Source organism: Topomyia yanbarensis, chromosome 1, assembly GCF_030247195.1.
Source record: "Topomyia yanbarensis strain Yona2022 chromosome 1, ASM3024719v1, whole genome shotgun sequence".
NCBI lineage: Eukaryota > Metazoa > Arthropoda > Insecta > Diptera > Culicidae > Topomyia > Topomyia yanbarensis.
In genome coordinates this window covers 144,741,993-144,756,860 of record NC_080670.1, presented here as the reverse complement: position 1 = coordinate 144,756,860, position 14,868 = coordinate 144,741,993, and the positions used below count along the sequence as shown (strand labels likewise).

At 37.1% G+C, this 14,868-nt stretch overlaps 1 protein-coding gene across 2 annotated transcripts in view; it reads right to left on the bottom strand.

Annotated features, from left to right (window-relative positions):
• Positions 1–14,868, bottom strand: part of LOC131676234 (uncharacterized) — a 157,734-nt gene that overhangs the window by 92,386 nt on the left and 50,480 nt on the right. The window contains exon 1 of one of the 2 annotated variants that reach the window (XM_058955364.1): positions 928–959. The exons of the other annotated variant lie outside the window; for it this stretch is intronic. The gene's annotated coding sequence lies outside the window, so the exon portion shown is untranslated. Of the gene's footprint in view, positions 1–927; positions 960–14,868 lie in introns of those variants that run through there. 2 annotated transcript variants of the gene reach the window in all.

Below are 14,868 nucleotides of genomic sequence, written 5' to 3'. Positions count from 1 at the left end.
TATGTTTTGTTTATTTTTATGACATTCGGCGTACTAACGTAAATCTAATTTTTCTTCAAATGCTCTAAACAAACGTACTAATAATAATAATGTATCATTATGAAATGAATAAAAATTTGATTTCTAGGAAATGTTGTGGGGTGTCGGTTTTACCCACAGTGTCGGTTTTTCCCACAATTCCCCTATAATAGAATTTCGCGAACAATGATACCAATGATTTTGTTAACGTTAAACATGCATTCAATTTACTTTGGATTTTTTTGAAAATTTGTTTTGGTGATGCAAAGAGTCTTAATTCAATTTCCATTAAGTTAGACAACATCTGAACTATATTTTCTCAAATTTTCATAGCAAAGTTTTTAAAAGTTTGACGAGTGATCGTGAGTATCCGGGTTCGCCGCAAAAATTTTTTTTTGCAGTTCACTGAACATAATAACTCAAAAACTACGGGACGACTCGTTTTAAACAATCATAACAGCCCAATTTTCAATAATTTGCAATGAAAATTATATGTGCTTCCAGGTTGTCATCTGTGACATAAGATCCACAAATTACGTCAGAACGCCCGGGTCATTATGAAGCACAAGGGTTGCAGCATAAGGTTTGAAAACAAATGTGCGCTCCAAGTCCAAGACCCTTGTGCGGAATAATGTCTCGGACATTATAACACGGCATCGCTGATGACACTCTTTCACTACAATACAGGAAAAATGTGCCAAATAAGCTTGATAAACATAGTTGTTCGAGGCTCAAATTCTAGTATATTATACAGGCACCCCAACTAGAGTTTCCACATGCCCAGAGTTTTCTGCAATGTTGAAGAAGATGGATAAAAAACATTTTTGTCTGATATACAGGGTTCTATGTGGCATCCCTGATCCCAACCAGTAGAGCAAATATTGAGATGAATATGGAACCCTAGTTTACCTGTTTGAAGCAATACCTGAAGAACGTCTTTCATGCCGTTCGTCTTGTTATATTTTGTTATAGCATAAAAATGTGTACCTGTAAATATATAAAAGAAAACTCTTAATATTTATTTGCTTATTAATAAAATTTAGTTTATGATAGGAAATATTGAAAACTCAAGCTTGAAAAATCAATAAATATCTCCAATGGTTAAGCATCGTGCATCCCCATTGTTATATGGTGTCTTCTGATACTGATGCTAATGCTACCTAGCCCGATTCGTAGAGTAGCATAACTCTCCGTGCTCGTAGATGTATCGGCCCTTCGGGGCAGGTTATTTTATAGAAAGTTTCTCTCGCCCTGACAGGGCATACATATATATGTACCAACCGGCACGTTCGGTCGTCCAGAGACTATCGAGTCATTGCTACATATATCGCCTCGAAGCAAACATCAGGAAGCCTTCCGCCATTAATGTCTTCTTACTATTTTTATTGATGTTATTTTATTCATCATCTTCATTTCTTATTCATACATTAAATCCTTACTTGTCCTTACTGACTGGCGCTTTTGGCTGGCTTGCTTTAGCTTGGTTTGGCCTTAACATTGCTATTCGATGCTGATTTGTGTTGAGAGCAAAATTCAGAGACAGTTTTATATTGTATTTCTTTGCTAGGGTAGATACTATCTTCCAAGCATCGGGATTCATTCATGGCAAAGCGAAAGCATTGGAACTGTTTAGTTCGACTCGAAAAAGACAAATAGTCTATAGAGTCACAATCCAGCAGCAGCCATTAGAGGGGGTTTTCAATGTTTAGCTTTCGTCAGAAGTAGCATCTACCCTAATCCAGTCGGCGTTCCATTTTCCTTCTTGTCCACGACGGGGTTTGGAGTGCGTTGGGTGTAGGAGCAGAAATGCAGTGGCGGCACCATGACTATGAAATATATTGCATTGGGAGCTGTGCAGTAATGGAACAGATGCTGCCAGACGTCGTCGTTGTACGGTTCAGCACTTTTCCTGCATATTATTTTCAGGCGTGCCTTTTGTCATCCTGGCGCTGCTGTTGTGTCGTGCCTCTGTCGTGAAGAATGTCACTTGTGATTGAAGACCTAGACCACCGGGAGTAAGACTTTGCAATTTGTATTGCAAAATGAAATTGTATCGTTGAGATATGAATACCCTATTAGGGAAAGGAGTACGTAATTGAACAACTGTCTCTAATGGGATTCGGGACAGCATTATATGATAGACACAAGTAAAAATGACAATTTTCACGTTCATGGTTGAACGCGAAACTCCGTTGGTTGCATTGACACAATTTTACCCTAGCTCGTTCAATTCGAAGTAGTGCTTCAGGTTGTTCATCACTGTTAGGGGCATGATGGACGACTAAAATTTGTACTCAGTAAACTCGCTCTCGTTTTAAGCGGAAAATTTTAGTATATTGTGAGTTCTTTTCTATTTTTCAATTCTTAGGTCAAACAAGTAAGCACGTGCTTCATGTGTGATTCGTCCTACTGAAACAGTCCTATTATGTGTTCTGGTCGCAGCATTTAATAGTTGGAGTTTTACTAATCTACTTTCATCAAAGTATGTATTATTTCAAGTTTGAGTTTGTGCGACCACCTCTGATTCCAAAGAGAATCAATAGATGATAATGCCTGGGAGCAACAAACCATCCTTTAATGTACAACTTCTGTCAATACCAAGTCAATGGACAATTGACTAACAGAGGCACCGACCAGGCACGAACGTAGAGCGCAACAGCAGAGGGCACTTGTGTTAGCCCGACCCTTGCTTTTGGTAGAGACAGTATATACTACTGCGCACTACACAAGTATTACGCAAGAAGGGAGGTTGTTAGTAAGGATAGGGAGCGAAATTGTGGACTTCACACGCGAATCAAGATTTTAGGAATCTATGGGTGTCAGGTTACCAGGAGACTTAAAGTTTTTAGTTGAATGTAGTTTTAAAGTGGTCTGGTAAAGTTTGTAGATCTTATAAAATACAACACGAAACCGCGTTTGATTAGTTTGATATACCCTCTTGTGGGTATATTAAATTAATCATTTTTCAGGATCTTCAGCACGAAAAAAAATTCTACGCGGTCATTTTCAACAGATTTTAAATTCTCTAGCTGTTTTGAAAAGAAGAAGAAATGACCTTTCTAACAGTATGCTATGTTGTGTACTTTTGTTAAAAGTACTATGCGCTTTTGGAACAACAATATAAAGGTACCTATCCATGATTTTTCCATTAAAACATTAAAAATTGCTCTGTACTTTTATTAGGAGGCGTCATTGTTTAAATAGAATTTACTTCATTCGGTTCCCGGGAATCCGGATTTCCGGAAGCAGGTTCCAGTACTGGGATACTGTTTGTGAACTACTAGTAATATGGGTATCAATATTCTAAGAATTGCATCACTAGGCTGTATCTCGTAGTTTTGGAACCATTTGGTAATTTGACCCCGGAACAGACTTTCCGTAGGAGGTTCCTGTGGGGCCGTGAGTGGCCATTCCATTCCAATTCCATTTTTTAAATTGTCATAAGGTCCCGTAACAATAAATAACAGACTTCCGAGATAATTTGAAGAGTTTTGATACTCATATTGCTAGGATTATTATTATTATTATTATTACTATCATTATTAAAATTTACCAATCGTACCCTAGTACTGGAACATTACCCCGGAAAATCCGGATTACCAAGCATCAGATCCATTCATCCAGTTCAATTTTCTCAAAAAGTGGACGAGTTCTTGAATCCAAAAAATCTAAAAGTGTCCAAATCGGATAAAGGAAACCATAGTTATGAGCATTTCAATTTTTGGGTACCCGGGTACCCAAGATTGGCCTGTTAAAGGTGTTTTTTTTTGTTGGACACATAACACTTAAAAAAGCCTCAAGAATTGTGTACTTATACAAACAAAACATGGACCTAAAAATAAATTGTTTTCTGAGTAGAGTAGAATGGGGTCAAATAGGTCTGGAGGTAAAATAGGTATATCTTTGCTAAGTTGTTGCTATGTTGTTGGCATTATCATTGCTATGTTGTTGCAGAGGTCGCTCATGTTGCAAGAATTAGATACACGATGAAGAACATCGTTGGCGACTGTCAAATCGGCTGTTACTGTGAGTCAGCTGTATTAGTTACGGCGTCGTTTCTTTTTTCGTGTGTTGTTCTGCGAAAACGCATTATCTTTCATCATCAGTATAGTACATTTAATCAATGTAAAAAAATATCATATGAGTTTTTTCTTATGTATGCTGAACAAGAGTTTTGTGTTGTTTTTTCGATACGCTTGGGGCACGATAGGTCAGCCGTTTGGGGACACTATAGGTCACTACTATAATGTTTGCGGTGGTCAGCTATTTTCGTCCGTGTCCGTTATCACCAATTTTTATACAGTGCTATCTTTGAAAATGACCCGCCTTGGTTATGCAACTAATTTTATCCGATCTTTTTTTAAATTAAATAATTAAGCAATCTTCATTTCGTTATATTCTTGATTGCACATATTTTGTCGTATGTAATTTTAAATGTACTTTCATTTGATGGCATTGTAAGGGAACACGTATCCGCCGGTTGATGCCAATCGAGCTGACATTTCTTTAGACTGAACAAACTAATTTATTTGTTTATTTAGTGTTTATTTGACCAACTAGGAAACGAATCTACCGGGTCTTTAATGCGGGTGGGAAATACGCATGGTCTGAGTGAGTAAATTGTGAATTATGTATGAGAGTGGAGAATTGACAATTGGCAAGATCAATTCAAATCCAATTACCAATTTGCGGCAATCATTTCAGCACGAGGAACAAATGTTTTATGGTCGCATTTAATGCTTTACTTTTAGTCCATTAACTCATCAGTCAATTGTACTGAGCTAAGAATAAGTACATACTATTTGGAAACGGGGGGTGTTTGATTCGTGCATGATGTTAATATCATTTAGGAACGCAGTATTTATATTTTTTCTGTTTTGCGTCTTCATTGTAATATCGGAACGTTTACTCGAACGAGGTGGAAAATTTCAAGTTACGGGATCACAATATGCTTGTGATTATACCAATAAGGACCATTTATAAATTCTGCCACGCTATTAAGAGGAAGAGATATGACTAATTGTGGCATAAATGGGAGGGGAGCACGTCATGTGCTTTGACGCAATCGGCCGTTTTACGCACGATTGCGCCATGTATATAGGAAATTCCATAGAACATGAACACTTTTGCGAGTAGCGGCATAAATGTGCAACCACAAAATGAAGGAAAAACTAAAAGAATTTGATTTGTATTAGACCAAGGGGAAAAATAACGTGGTAAGATGACAGAGAGTTAGTTAGTACTGGGTAATCTTTGCGTGACATATTTTTTAATGTTCCACCATACCACTTTTAAACTTATTGTTTACGGTCCATTTTACATAGTCGACAACACTCCCGACAGCCGGCAAGTTGTTTTCGATGAAACAATCTCGATAAACGATTAGTCAGAGTTTAAACGCCTAGAAGAATTACGTATCCTACAGTCAATAAACTATTCAAACAAGCACGAAAATATAGACTCAGTCGCATCGCTTACTTGAAGCGAATCCTGACTAACAACCCACCCACTACCCAATCCGTGGTACTTAAAGCCGTGTCATTGAGTCGGGGCCTTCCGTTAAGTAAGTACCACATCAACACTTCCTTTCTCATCCCAAGTTACGGTAAAGATAGTCGTGGCCCGCAATGGTGGCTCTCAGGCGAAACTCTCGCTTGGACTGGATCAATTGTTATTCCCAAACAATGCTCCTCAAGTAGTCTGGCTGGAAATGAGAGTCATCAGTCTGCAATCTACGAAGTATACCGTGCATACGCTACGCAACGCAACTATAGGTCACTACTATAATGTACATTATAAGTAAATAATGTAAATTAGAATTGCTTTGACAGGAAAATTCAATAGTAATTCTTCAAAAGGGCTAATGAGACTTTTGTAAACAAACTTATTTCGCTCATTTTTCCGCTACAGAGTTGAGTTTTATGAAAAATACACATGAATCAATATCTTTGCCCTTGGTAGAATCAATTTCAAATGTTTTCTGCGTTGAAATGATAACAAATTAAGAGAAATCAGCAAAACAAAAGTTTGTTTACAAATCTTATTAGCCCTATTCAAATGTTGATATGGAATTGTGCGTAATTTCGTGCGAAAAATGATAAAACAAAGTAAAAAGGACATGAAGAAAACAATTGTATCTGCTCAAGATGGCGCCAATATTCGATCAATCTCTAAACAATTAAAGGTTCCGTTCAAAACATTACGTGCTCGTGTGAATGGAAAGTACTCATCATCAATGAAGGTGCGTCACATATTTCGCGTTAGTTAACAATATAATAATTTAAGGTGTTGTTGAAGTAGAGAATCGAAAAAAGATGGGTGGGTAATGTCAGAGACATAACCGGAGTGAAGTAGAATACACTTTGAATTATTTGTATGAATATGTAGGTAAACAATGGGATTTTTCGGAAAAGGAAAGACTTCTAATTAATTCTTCATTAAAATGATGGTGGTCCTGAAAAGGACCGTTTATGTTCGCTTTGGCGAATGATGCGCTGGATTCGATTCTCGTTGGATGCTGCTGACTTCTGCTCTCTATTTCCGGATTGAACTGTTGTCCATGGGTGCGATACTGACATGATTGGTGTAGCTGTAGCGTTATAAACCGTTTATGATTTCTTTCTGCATCGTATATTGAAAATGTTAAATTTCTGGATCAATTAAAGATAGATGGCGTTTGGTCACGGGTTTATTACAATAATATTTTATTGCGTCTATCACTTGCGTTTCGAAGGTCTATGCCTTCATCTTCTGGGCAAAAAGCACTAACAATATTATCTTTGTCATGTTGGTTTGAGCATTTAAACTGAAAACGCAACGTACTGATCTACCTCAGACGGTTCCCGCACACATCACTAGCAGACTGAGCAATGAATCAATTGCTCAGTCTGCGTGATGTGTGCGGGGACCGTCTGAGGTAGATCAGTACGTTGCGTTTTCAGTTTAAATGCTCAAACCAACATGACAAAGATAATATTGTTAGTGCTTTTTGCCCAGAAGATGAAGGCATAGACCTTCGAAACGCAAGTGATAGACGCAATAAAATATTATTGTAATAAATCCGTGACCAGACGCCATCTCTCATTACTGAAAACAAAGTGATCGTTCATCTTTCTAATGGATCAATTAAAGAAAGTATGGGCCTGTGATATGAAAAGTACGAAATATATCTTCGGCTTTCTACATTGCAGTTTTTGACAAATACTAGATCAATGCATGTACCGCCAAGTGTAGTAGTTTGTGAAGGATCAGTGATAAGACGAAGCTTAAGGCATTCATTCATGAAATGAACAAATTTCATGTTTTCCTGCTTTGAAATGTCTAGGTTAAAATCTCCTGAAACAACCATCGGGATATTTTTCCGAGCATAAGGAAATAAATTACGTGTAACGAAAAATTGCTTTTCTTTAAATGTTGTATCTGGCGAAATGTATACAGCAACCAGTAACGTTTTAATACCTTTTAACATAACTTCTGTTGCACAAATATCACCGTTATTATCCGCCAGAGACAAATTCGCGTCATGCTCTTCACTGACTTGTTCAATTTTATGAACAATAGCCATAGTAGATGCAGTGGTCCTTTGATAAATTGCAACACCACCAGCTCTCGAATTGGGACGCTTATATTCGGCGATACAACTATAACCGTTTATATTCACAGCAGAACAATTGTTCAACCAAGTCTCACTGAGGGCTAAAATGTCGACTTTGGTTAGTAAATTGTCAGTTGTAATATCTGAGAAATGAGCATTCAAACTTTGGACGTTAAAACTTATCAAGCTGCAACTATGATCTATCGCTCCAATAAAATTCAGTAATTCACTGTTAATAGTTGGCAGTTGATGATTTGACAGGCGTACTAGCTCTGTTCTCAATTCAGTCATTCGGGGCGATTTACTACCCTTAGAGTGATGAAATTTGAAATTATTTTTCGAGTTAGTTAAATACAGTCCATCCATTGATGTGACTCGTGATAATCCTACATATACTAATTGTTGTTCTAAACATTTATCGTAATCAAACACAATTTCAGAAAAGGTACCTCCTTGTGATTTGTGTACTGTGAGTGCACACGCACTAACGAGCGGGAATTGAATCCGTTTACAAGTGATGCTGCCAAGCTTTATACTGGCTGATCGTTTTGTTACAGGAACCCAATCAAATTTCAAGTGACCTGGTTTGGAATATACCAAAGGTCTAGATTTAATTCTCAAAGCGGTACCGATAACATCACTTTCGAATTTCATCCAAAGTCGGATAATACGTTCACTGGAATCATCTTCGCAGTGTTCGATATATTTGAGTTCCCCTATGGCACCATTAACCATACCATCTTCAACGTCAATGTTGGTAGTGATCATATAGGGCATGCCGATTGTTAATCGCAATAAGTAAGGTAAACCACCTGTCTCCACAACGCTCATTTTATGTAGTTTAACCCTAGCACTAGCTAGTTGTTCCGTATTTCTGTAGCCTGTGTAAATATCTTCGACAGTAAAATCAAGTCCCTCACGATCACGCAATGTTTCAGTATTATACCTCTCCACATCCATATTACGATGGAAGAGGCGTATTGCATTAGGAACATTTTCTCTACACCACTCGGCTGTTCGGAATCGACTCTCGATCCGTTCAGTTTCTGAAGTAGTAAGTGCCTCGCCATTACCAATTTTTGTAAGAATGGATGAAAATTCCACATCAGACTGTCTCATAACTTGCACTAACGGGAAGAAATTTAGAGATTGCCAAAGTATAGGTCCGCAAATGGAGTTCCTACAAGGCTTGTAAACTGGACGCGCATTGACAGGTGGCAACTGACGAAGATCACCACAGAATATAAGATGAATTCCGCCAAATGCTTCATCATAGTTTCCAGTAATGTCTTGCAAACGTGTATGTATGATATTAAGTATATCTGCACCTATCATACTTACTTCGTCGATAATGATCGCTTTAACACCTGTAAAAGCATTTCGATAAAGTTGAAGTGTTTCAAATCCAAGTTTAGAATTATTTCTGCGCGCCATTGTAATACGGAACGCGGAATGAACTGTAGTACCACCAATAGCGACAGCTGCTTTTCCCGTTGAAGCACAAGCAACATATGCATTTTTCAACGAATTATGTGCTTGACTGAAGCGATTGTATGTCTCCATAAGTATTCGAAGAGTGAAGGTTTTACCACATCCTGCAGGACCAGTGAAAAATATCTGCAAAGGTGTGTTTGTTCCGTCAAAACTGTGCAATATATTTATTAAATGTAAAATCAAGTTTCGTTGTTCGACATTTGTTGTCCTGACCAAAGCACAATAATCTTGCTTGGTCATGACATTAGTACGTTTTTTAACGACCGCTGCCAAAGCACCAGTAGGCAACTGTTCGATATCGTCATCGTTGGGCTCCATTGTAATGGCCCTTACGAATTCGTTATGTTTGTCGTTGATTGCCTTTTGTAGATCGTCGGTTTCACTCTCTTCGGTTATACGAAGGTATTCTTCGACGATTTGTTCGAGATTAATGTTACAATCATATTGTTTCAACTTATTCAATATGAAAGTCTCATTTTGATCATACAAATCAATGAATTTGTTACAATCAAGAATGTCGCAAGCCTCATTCCGGAATGGTAGAAATAGAAGTACCATTTCGCGCTTATAATCATTTAACTCTGTTATTTTATATTTTCTCCACCGGATTACTCGGGGAGTACTTCGTTGCTTGTACGTGTTACTACTACTTTTATCTTTCGTGTAACACGCTACGAAATCGGCCAAACAAATAATTTCTAGACCATCGCGCTTCTCATATTTCTGGATTATGTTTAGCGTCCACACATCGGTCGAATCATCATCGATGCCTTCCTCGTCCATTTGTTTTGTGTGTTTTCTAGATTTTATTCGCTCGTGTGGCCACATTGTTGGTATAAATTCAACTTTTCTGCTGGCTTCTGACATTGGTTGTCGTAGTAAATACCAAGCAGCTTCTTGGGCACACATTTCTACTGAATTTAGCATTTTGATACTGACTTTTTTCAGTAGTGCAGCGAAATCTTGATCAGGATATTCATCTTGTAGCTTGATCAATTCATGATGCAAGTTACTAATACCTCTGTTTGTTTTGTTGACATATTCAACAACATACGCAGCACATGAATATTCGTCCACAATAAATTGAAGATCCATGTTCGAGAGTAATTTATTAGCAACCCATGGATTATATGGATTGGTCCATAGTTCTTCCATTGTGCGTTTTAAGAGAACGATGGGTCTTTTTGAAGAGGCACGAATAACATCTAAATAGTTATCGTACGAACAATTACAGTCGGAGAGATACTCATCCAGTGTTGTGTACACTTTTGAGTTCAAATTTTCGCGCATTTGCCCTGCTTTTATTAACAATTGGCTACGGTTCGAATTATCTGATGCCATAGGCAACAAAATTCTAGTTTGATCCATTGGCCAGTAAGGGATGTTGAATCGGCATTGCTTCTCGTTCCGCTTGTAACAAGTAAATGTATGCTTATGGATCTGATTGCTATTAGCACTAACGGAACAAAGAAAATTTATTAACTCCACTGTAGCAGGCATGTCCTCTGAAATTGTTTCATGAGGATCATTATTAAGCCAAAGTAATATATGGGCATGGGGACTGCCACGGTGTTGAAACTCTATTCTTTTGAAGTAGTCGACAATATAATACTCGCCAAATGGACTATGTCTTCGAGATGCAAGAATATTCATTAAGGTATCAACGAATCTGTTGAAATAAATGCAACAGGTGACGGGATCCTCATTCACGAGCGTTGTTCGCTGCAGTGCAGTTAGTTGCTCTATTGGATCTGTCAAGTCGATATCATGCTCTTCGGAAAGTTTTTGTAATATTAGCAACAAGTTAGGCCATCGAGTTTCACTGGCACTCAATGTCATGAACGTTGTTGGCCTTCCAAGTTGCCTAATCATTGCAAAAACATCATGTTTACGTTGTTGCCAATATTGGACAGAATTCGGGATAGATTTGAGAAACGACAAATTACGCTCAATGCAAGACTCCAAAAGTTTTCTATCCTTCAACATACCACGTGTTATATTTGCAGTACCCATACATTTAAAAGTATTTTGCAAGCCGTCAGAAACGCGAAGACGAAGTATTTTTACGGCCATATAAAGTAAATGTTGTGGCTTTGTACCTCGTCTGTCGCGACGCCTTAGTTCGCTTGTAGCCATCATAAACGGTGTTACATGAACATCTGATTTGAAGACGCGTGGTTGACCAAAATATATGCCAGGAAACGAAAGTTCCTCCCCGAATTCGTCGAATATTAATGACAAAGGTATCCTGTTTTGAGCAGGTGCAATTTCCAAACATTCATCTTCATTCCAAAGAAGCGTTTGTTGCTGCCCAATCAAAAGCTCAAAATCATTAGAAGAATCGATTATTTCCAACTCATTGTCAGGATCAGCTGATACTGACGATAAGTGGTCGAGACCATTTAACTGGTCCTTACCAATAACTATTCCATAACGACGATATAATGGAGTATCCACAAGATACTTAAGCCACTCCATCACTGTATTCTTCTTTATAAACCCATTCAAATAAGAAGATTTGTGAATTAAATGCTTCTTGATACTAACATTAAATGCATAATCGTCATCAATATTTCGTGGGAGTACGCGGATCATCTCAGGTACATCCACTGGAACATTAATAATTTGACCCAATATTGAGTGACTTCCTGCAGCATGACGTAAGCGTCTTATCTGCATGAAAGGCAATCTTGGAGAAATTAACCTTTCACTTATGGGATCCAGCGGAGGTAAACCCAGAGGACGATTGGGATATACAAATCCATTTGTTATAGCTAACTTCGGAACTGCCCCACGTTTCAAACTTCCACGGCAGGTCTGACAAACACTAAAATCTTCTACAGATTCAAATGATCCCAATGTCAGAAGAACATTTTCCTCGGTTCTGCTAATATTTTTCAAATCTGTTTGAAACCATAAACGGTCGCAAACGCTACACGCTACACCAAAAACATTGTCAGTAAAACGCTTTTTGAACGCTTGATCAGCCCTTGCATAGATATACGTCATATCTATAATGAAACAGTAAAAATAGTTGAGCTACATTTAGTCTTTTTGAAAATCAATATTCAAGTAGATTAGACAAAATATGTGTTTGTGGAAAGTTGTTATGAATGATTTCTGAATTTCCTTCTGATTGCTACAACCATAACATCGTGACAAGAGTGGCCAAGGATTTGAAATGAAATATTGGACGATGCAGAAGCGTGTTACAATCGACAGCGTACAAACATATTCATATCACTCGAATGTTCTGACAAATATTTTTCAAAATTTTATTTGAACAATATAATTCTTTGTTAGTAGAAGATTAAGGGTATACGAATTGTATGAACGCACACAAGTGATGTGAGGGAGCTTGGGAGGTAGTTACTAGCATTTCGAGAAAGTGATAACTATATACTCAACATCTAATTTAAAGCATAATGGGAGGGAGTACAATCGATTTTCGCACTTAATGGTTATTGTTTATTTATTTAATTGAAGGCTTTAACCTCATGAGTCATTTGCCTTGACACTTAAAGATAAACGGAGCAGTATACGCAAACCAAACTATCAAAATTGCTAATTTTCAGCAATATACGATTATTTGTTATTTATTGTAGATACACATCATTGTTTCCATTCATTCATCAGAATAATATTAAATAACAGTAATGTTTTGATTATATCACGCTTATATATCCATATATGTATTCATATATCAAACAATATATATATATATATATATATATATATATATATATATATATATATATATATATATATATATATATATATATATATATATATATATATATATATATATATATATATATATATATATATATATATATATATATATATATATATATATATATATATATATATATATATATATATATATATATATATATATATTATAATCTTATATTATATTACACACTTTATTTTTACTGCCGAATCTCAGCTTTTTACGCATCTTTTGCCGAAATCTCAACAGCTGAAGTCTCAGTAAACAATTTTTTGGCTGAGATCACAGTGAAAGTGACGTTTCAAAGCTGATACTCGGAAAATATTTCACCGAAAATCAGCTAACAAATTTCACTTTACTGAGGTATCAGTTTCTAAATTTGCTGATTACACGGCTGTCCCAACAGTCCCAATTGCCGAGCCGAATTGAGTGTGTATGTCATATTATATTGTATTATATTTTATTACTATATTCCTTATATTCATCGTATTTTGTCTATCATACATTTGTTTATGCGCTATATTTTCCACAATTCATTACATATCACATATTACATACCCAATATCATATCTATCAGATAAAATATATTCATCATAACCATTATATACAGAACGTTTGCTGTATAAAAACTATATGCCATTGGGTTGGGAGGCAGCATCAGGGTATCATTCAAGTTGCAACTTGGACTAGATGTCGTGGATCGCCAACTTCTAGTCACAAAATAAGAATGCTCCCATTGATCGCATAATTCTTCGGGATGATGCTGTTGCTGTGAACGTTCTTATCTGACAAGTGGTAATAGGATTGACGCGCCCTTCTCTCACCAACCATCAGGTAATGCCTTAACAAGTATTGGAAATTGATTTATGCAATTGGCTGATTGATCGTTTCGTTGGAAATAGATTCTGTTCCTTCGGATTGCGCACAAATGACACTGATTATGGATCCGCCCTATTTTGGTTCATCATACAGCGTTAATGTGAATGTTGGTTGATAACTTAATTTTATCTGTGCTGTTAAAAGCATCTTCAGCCAGCGGAGTATTCCATGCACTGATCGTGGGTTCCTATATCATCATAACCACAAATTGCATGAACGCACACAGAGTAGCTGTCTAGTTTAGAGACTTTAGTGATAGTGGTCTAATTTTTATGTTTATTTGCCAAAAAAGTTTATTTTAACCTAAATAAACCGAATCCGAGAGCGGAAATGTGAAATTTTTAACCAAAGTTCGACAAACTGAAAAAATAAAATAACACTTTACAATGACAGTGCTTTAACAAGTGAGCATATGCACCCGAGCTAGAGTGATGAGGCTTGGCCGCATATCCGAGGCCAAGGACACATCGATTTCTGGTGTATTGTTCGATTTCGCTGCCGCTCAGTCGGTTTTAAACAAACTATAGCCCCTATGTTCGAGTATACCTGGCAAACGAGAGGATTACAGCTTAGCTTATAACACCGGCGACGGGTTGATCAACGCCTCGTCCAACGGAACCTCAGCGGCTTTGTGCCACTTTGGATCCTTGCTCTCGGATATACGGCTAAACTGCATCACACTAGCTTCGCTGCTTAAGCTCATTTGTTAAAGCACTGTCATTGTTATGAGTGTTATAAGGCGCACCTTAATTTTTCAGTTTATCAAACTTTTATTAAAAATGTCGCATGTCCGCTCTCGGATTCGGTTTATTTAGATTAAAATACACACTTTCGACAAAAACTGCATTAAAATTTGACCTCTGAACTAAACAATTCCCTATGCAAACACCGGAAACAATACAATAAAGCAAGCTATGGAAATAATATCACTTTAAAACACCACAGCAGTTTCAACCATTAGCAACCAGCGAGATTTTGTAACAAACATAAATAGGACATTGAATTCTTCAAAACTTGTCAAATCATTCAATTATAATTTCTATGAATGCATGAATGACAACTGTGAATTCAATGAACGGCAAATAAATAAATAGTACTTACCAGTGTTGCATCCAACCGAGGACTCTTCTCGAATCGTGCTTGGGTCGAG